The sequence below is a fragment of the Salmo salar genome, chromosome 04 (genome assembly GCF_965601325.2).
Source record: "Salmo salar chromosome 04, fSalSal1, whole genome shotgun sequence".
NCBI lineage: Eukaryota > Metazoa > Chordata > Actinopteri > Salmoniformes > Salmonidae > Salmo > Salmo salar.
In genome coordinates, this window is record NC_138294.1 from 1,517,394 (window position 1) to 1,525,051 (window position 7,658).

Below are 7,658 nucleotides of genomic sequence, written 5' to 3' on the forward strand. Positions count from 1 at the left end.
GACTGCATACTGATGCCGGATACTCTGGACTGCACACTGCTGCCGGATACTCTGGACTGCATACTGATGCCGGATACTCTGGACTGCACACTGTTGCCGGACACTCTGGACTGCACACTATTGCCGAACTCTCGAGGCTGGGCTGACGCACTGCAAGCCTTATGCATGGTACTGGTACTGGATGTGCCAGTCTGTGGACACGCACCTCAGGGCTAGTGTGGGGAGCGGGAACAGGCCGAGTCGGACTGGGTTGACGCACTGGAAGCCTGATGCGTGGTGCTGGTACTGGAGGTATCAGCCTGGGAACACGCACCTCAGGGCTAGTGCGGGGAGCGGGAACAGGACGAGTCGGACTGGGCTGACGCACTGGAAGCCTGATGCGTGGTGCTGGTACTGGAGGTATCAGCCTGGGAACACGCACCTCAGGGATAGTGCGGGGAGCGGGAACAGGACGAGTCGGACAGGGCTGACGCACTGGACCGTAGAGGCGTACTGGCGGTCTCGAGCGCAGAACTGGCATCACTCTTACTGGCTGGATGCCCACTTCCCCCTGGCAAATGCGGGGCGCTGGTATTGCGCGTACCGGCCTAAAAATACTTGGCCTCGCCACAGTACCCATTACCCCGAAGCACGGGACCTGTCCAGTCACTGGTTGCCCAGAAAAGGTATGGGGATTTGGCCTGGGGCTCAATCCTCGCCCAGCCAAACTACCCATGTGCCCCCCCCAAAACATTCTTGGGGCAGCCTCTCGGGCTTAAAAGCCAGTCGTGTTCCCCTGTAGCGTTCCCTGTCATCGCTCCACTTCCTCCATGGACCTTCTCCTGCCATAATCTCCTCCCACGTCCACTTCTCACAATCGTCCATATAACCCCAAAAACCCGGAAATAATAAATCAAACACCCTACTACATAAAACACCACCCCGAACCACATAAACAAAATACCCTCTGCCACGTCCTGACCAAACTACAATAACAAATAACCCTTATACTGGTCAGGACGTGACACCTCCAAAGCCTGGCTCAGGGGAAAATTAATGTATAATGGGGGGGGGGGGGGGTCTACTTGCGTGTGTGTGTCTTATCCAACCGAAGACCTCCACTCACTCAACGGGAGAAATTCTGGTCACATCCCGCCCCACCCACCGACCCTTTGAATCAATCAAACCCTCCCTGTCTTCGCCCCCTCTTCCCCCTGGAAAACCCAGCGTTTAATTATTTTACAGTGAATGAGAACGTGAAAGCAGAGGATGTTTCCTCTTTCTATAGCAACGGTCATCTAAATTACTTTAAGGTGTTAAAACAATTCTAATAAATTAAGTAATTGTTTTATTTTTAGAATACATCAGTTATTTACTGAGTTATAGAACATGGCAATGACAAAGTTCAGAGATTGAGGTAGGATGTACATGTATTGTGAAATGTCACAACAAATGTTATGTATTCATATATAAATGTTATGTATTCATATATAAATGTTATGTATTCATATATAAATGTTCTTATTCTATCAGGTATTTTTTTTAAATTTGTATTAAAAGAAAGAAAATTATATGTGCCTAATTTATATAAATATACTTGGCGGAGTTGCATATATGAATAAATTAACATAAAGGGGAGGGGTATGACTGCAACCTCCAAACACTTGCTCTATCTACCCTAACTGCACTCGCCTGCGCCGTCTAGACTGTCTCAGTCATTAAAGTGTTGTCACGCTCTCTTGCATAATTCAACAAGTTTGTCAGTGAGGAGATTTGTTTATCTGGCCCGGGTTACCCCGGTGGGAAGAATTTGAACTGGGGGAAAAGTGACTGCATTCGTTCTGGAGCAGGGCTGCCTCCTGGGCGTGAGCCAGGTGCTCCGCTTTGGAAGACGGTGAAATTGGCTCAAAACAAAAAGTTAGGTAATTAAGCTCGAGGAGTAATGAGTAGCATTCTGTGTTTTCACATGCAAAGGTTATTGATTTTGATAAGAACGATTTATCTGCCTTCCCAATGAATTAAAACATTTATTTCATGGAAAAGAGATGTTTCTGGATGATGCACCTAGCTGCCTTGATGACAACATGACCGATTACAGTTTGAGTTGAGTAAAGCGTTCCTCCCTCGCCCGTCGTCGCTCGATTCAACCCGGGCCAGCGTAATATAACTTTTCAGAAGTTGCTTTCATTTCAGAGCATCTAGTTTGTAAACATTTAAACCGTATTAAAATCCCCCCAAAAATGAACACCGATCAAAAAATAAAGTTATCTTTCTTCTCTTTCTCGTGATGCACGTGTCGAGACGGTGGGTTAAATTCCAGACTAAGATTTAGCCTTTGACAGGTAATTACAAACCTTTTTACGGTCGTAATGCTGCCGGGGGAAAACTATAGGCACAAGCAAGAATATGGAAGAGTCACAGGAGTACGATGAAAGCAATCAAACCAGAGAGATTTAAGTGACAAGTGGAAGTCCCACCCCTCAAATACAGGAAATAGATGGTTGAAAAAGACAGATCCTCAGGTGGATGGGGCATGCACATTGCTACTTTCTATTTTTGTATACGCATGTCATAACATAGTTAACAGGGTCTCAGTCCATCATAACATAGTTAACAGGGTCTCAGTCCATCATAACATAGTTAACAGGGTCTTCAGTCCATCATAACATAGTTAACAGGGTCTCAGTCCATCATAACATAGTTAACAGGGTCTCAGTCCATCATAACATAGTTAACAGGGTCTCAGTCCATCATAACATAGTTAACAGGGTCTCAGTCCATCATAACATAGTTAACAGGGTCTTCAGTCCATCATAACATTAGAGAGCCAGAGCACCAATCACGAATCCTGTCTCCCAGACACATCTTTGTCTAGTCTGTCCATCCTCCTGTTATGGTGGAGCAGAACAACATGCTGTTCTGTAATGGAACATGTCTAGTCTGTCCATCATGTTAAGGTGGAGCAGAACAACATACTGTTCTGTAATGGAACATGTCTAGTCTGTCCATCCTCCTGTTATGGTGGAGCAGAACATCATACTGTTCTGTAATGGAATATGTCTAGTCTGTCCATCCTCCTGTTATGGTGGAGCAGAACAACATACTGTTCTGTAATGGAACATGTCTAGTCATGTGTATTACTTTCACTCCCTGATCTGTTTCACCTGTCTTTGTGCTTGTCTCCACCCACGTCCAGGTGTCGCCCAGCTTCCTCATTATCCCCAGTGTATTGATACCTGTGTTCTCTGTTTGTGTGTTGCCTGTTCGTCTTGTCTTGTCAAGCTTACCAGCGTGTTTTTCCATGCTCCTGCTTTCCTAGTCTCTGTTTTTCTAGCCCTCCCGGTTCTGACCCGTTCTGCATGCCCTGACACTGAGCCCGAATGCCTGACCATTCAGCCTGCCTTGACCTCAAGCCTGTCTGCCCTGACACTGAGCCCACCTGCCTGACCATTCAGCCTGCCTTGACCTCGAACCTGCCTGCAGGGAGTCACCATTGAAAAACATGAGGAGCTATTTCAGAACCTTACGGAAGGTCTCCAGGGGCTGAACTACAACAGTTGCCTGTATTGTGATGCTACAGGGCATTACATATCCACCTGTCCAGTAAAAGAGCAGACTCATCAGCTAGGTAAGAGTACCATGGTGGGTCATACTGGGAGTTTTCTAACTCACGTTACTCATACTCTCTTCCGTGTTATCCTGCTGTTGGGTGACTGGTCTAAATCTCTCCTGTTGCTTATTGACTCTTGTCATCATGTGCCTTTGGGTGGATGGGTGGGGGGGAGTCATAGGCTGCCAACCCCCCTTTTCTCTCTCTCTTTCTCTCTCCACAGTTTTATGGCGTAAACACCAGGTAGGAACTTTGGGTTTGGCAGGTTTGAGGGGAAAGAAACCTCTTTGAGACAAAGGATCTTCTCCTGCCAAAACTCCTACGTCCCCAAATGTGGAGAATTAAACAATATTTCTATTTTTGAGAATGTGGAACCGGTCGGTGGGAAATTAAAGAACGATCCTGTTGAAGTTGTTTTATTTTGTGACATCATGAAAGACAGTAGACCAATATAACTGTAATTTTGGAAGTGTACATTCGTCACGTCCTGACCAGTAAAGGGGTTATTTGTTATTGTAGTTTGGTCAGGACGTGGCAGGGGGGTGTTTGTTTTATGTGGTTCGGGGTTTGTTAGGATGTGTGTTTATGTAGAGGGGTGTTTGTTTAGAGTATTCCGGGGTTTTTGGTTATGTTCTATGTTTTGTATTTCTATGCTCTGTCTATGTTGTGTATTTCTTTGTGTTGGCCTGGTATGGCTCTCAATCAGCATCGTTGTTGCTGATTGAGAGTCATACTTAGGTAGCCCTGTTTTCACATGTCCCTTGTGGGAAGTTGTTGTTGCACTGCTGTGTTAGCTTGCAATATTGTTCGTTCGTACGTTTTCTTGTTTTGTTTATTAAGTGTTCTAATAAAAGATAAAATGAGCACTCAACCCGCTGCGCCTTGGTCCAGTATATACGACGACCATTACAGAACTTCCCACCACCAATGGACCAAGCAGCGGGCCCAGGAGGAGCAAGGATCCTGGGCCAGGGAGAGAAGGGAGTGGAGGACATCTTGGGCATGGGAAGAGGTAATGGCAGGGGACAAGACCCTGCCATGGAAACAGGTGGAGACAGCGAGGGAGGAATGGCGAAAATGGAGCGAAGAGGACTGGGACTGTTAAATTGGTACACGGTTGGCATTTAAGCCTGAGAGGCAGCCCCAATAAATGTTTTGGGGGGGGGCACACGGGTAGTTTGGCTGGGGCAGGGTTAAGTCCCAAGCCAACTCCCCATGCTTACCGGAGGCAGCATGTTACTGGTCAGGCCCCATGCTATGGGGAGATGCGCACGGCGTCGAGGCCGAGCATTCATAGGCCGGTGTGTGCGGTGCCAGCGTCCCGCATTTGCCAGGGGGAAGTGGGCATCCAGCTAGTAAGGGTGGTGCCAGTACTGTGCTCGAGACCGCCAGTGCGCCTTCACGGCCCAGTGTATCCTGTTCCCGCTCCTCCCACCAGTCCTGAGGTGCGTGTATCCAGTCTGGCGTATCCAAAGCCAGCACCACGCATTAGGATTCCAGTGTTTCAGCCCAGTCCAACTCGTCCTGTTCCTGCTCCTCACACTAGCCTTGGGGTGCGTGTCTCCAGTCTGGTACCTCCACTACCAGCCCCACGCCCCAGGACTCCAGTGCGTCAGCCCAGTCCAACTCGTCCTGTTCCTGCTCCTCACACTAGCCTTGAGGTGCGTGTCTCCAGTCTGGTACCTCCACTACCAGCCCCACGCATCAGGCTTTAAGTGCACAGTCCTCGTCCAGAGCTTCTGATGACAGTACCCCGTCCAGCGCTTCCGGCAATAGTGCCCCGTCCAGAGTGTCCGGCAACAGTGCCCCGTCCAGAGTGTCCGGCAACAGTGCCCCGTCCAGAGTGTCCGGCAATAGTGCCCCGTCCAGAGTGTCCGGCAACAGTGCCCCGTCCAGAGTGTCCGGCAACAGTGCCCCGTCTAGAGAAGGCCCACAATCCAGAACTGAGAGAGAGACGACCTACAGTCCGGGACCGAGTGAGACGGCCTACAGTCCGGAACCGAGAGAGTCGGCCTACAGTCCGGGACCGAGTGAGACGGCCTACAGTCCGGGACCGAGTGAGACGGCCTACAGTCCGGAACCGAGAGAGACGGCCTACAGTCCGGAACCGAGAGAGACGGCCTACAGTCCGGAACCGAGAGAGACGGCCTACAGTCCGGAACCGAGTGAGACGGCCTACAGTCCGGAACCGAGTGAGACGGCCTACAGTCCGGAACCGAGTGAGACGGCCTACAGTCCGGAACCGAGAGAGATGGCCTACAGTCCGGAACGGGCGCAGCCAGAGTCGCCCTATGGTCCGGAGCTCCCAGAGTCGCACTACGGTCCGGAGCTCCCAGAGTCGCCCTTCTGCCCGAGGTCTACAGCGAAGCGCTTCAGCCCGAGGTCTACAGCGACGCGCTTCAGCCCGAGGTATTCAGCGGGGGTGGACAGGTTAGGTGGGGAACTAAGGCCAGAGCCTGAGCAACCTCCACAGTAGGAGTATTGGGGAGGGGGGGTGTAGCACGGGAACCGTCGGGGGCTTTATTTTGGGGTTTATTTTTTGTGTGAGGTGCATCCGGGGTCTGCACCTTTGGGGGGGGGTACTGTCACGTCCTGACCAGTAAAGGGGTTATTTGTTATTGTAGTTTGGTCAGGACGTGGCAGGGGGGTGTTTGTTTTATGTGGTTCGGGGTTTGTTAGGGTGTGTGTTTATGTAGAGGGGTGTTTGTTTAGAGTATTCCGGGGGTTTTGGTTATGTTCTATGTTTTGTATTTCTATGCTCTGTCTATGTTGTGTATTTCTTTGTGTTAGCCTGGTATGGCTGTCAATCAGGAACAGCTGTACATCGTTGTTGCTGATTGAGAGTCATACTTAGGTAGCCCTGTTTTCACATGTCCCTTGTGGGATGTTGTTGTTGCACTGCTGTGTTAGCTTGCAATACTGTTCGTTCGTACGTTTTCTTGTTTTGTTTATTAAGTGTTCTAATAAAAGATAAAATGAGCACTCAACCCGCTGCGCCTTGGTCCAGTATATACGACGACTGTTACAACATTCCTCAGTTATTAGATTTCTACCTGAATGTTGCATAAAATGAATAAGTATGACTACTTTTGAAAAGATAGAAATGTGACTTGAGTCTTCTAAATGAGATAATGTTTTTTCATGTTAAGTTTATCCAGTCAGGAACCACACCCACGTGAGCACAGACATTACGACAAAACGTCATGGAACACCCCTTTTCACAGAGTTAATAAAAGGACTTGGGACAAAATTAACATTAGATCGGAGAACGTGAGGATCATCCGCACGTTGAAATGGCTACCACTCCAGAGACCAGAGAGCATGGAGCAGTAGCTACATGTTGAAATGGTTGGCAATTTAAATACAGACCAGTTACGTGCAGCGCCAGCTGAATACGAAACAAATGGTTAAGAAGAAAATCTCGACAAGACTACACATTTAGTCGGCAGCTGTATATGTACAATAGTCTAGGAAACTCGACCGAAGACGAGAGGAGAACATTTCCCTATTGAACGACCATTGGTACGCCTGACAAATCCATTATAACAAACTACAACTACAAAAGACTTTGATCTCTGGTGGACAAACCAGAGACTTTCTGTCGACTGACTCTCCAGCAGACGGACAGGCCACAAAGGTCTACACTCGTAAATATGTAACTTGCAATTTATTTTCGAATGAGCGGCCGTTTATGTGCAAAGGGTTAGCATTTCCATGAGCCTAGATAACAGATGTGTGTACGATAGTGGAGTCCTTCGTCTGTTCTCCTGCTCTTTCTTACCTGCCCCTCCCATTCTATTGTCTACCAAGCCGTCATATCGATTTAGTCCACTAGGGACATTTCATGGCTTTGTGTTAGTAACCAATGAATAATCTATCCTGTGTGTTTTTATGTAATTCTGTGTGATTATTTAGTTAGTTAGTAAATAAATAATGAAGACAATTTGTAAATCCCTGATTCATCATTTATGCTAGGCTTCGTACACATATCCAAGGGTTTGCGACATTCAGAATATGACTGATGAGGTAATAATACATTAAGTTGTGAAGGTAATCGATAAGATATGAA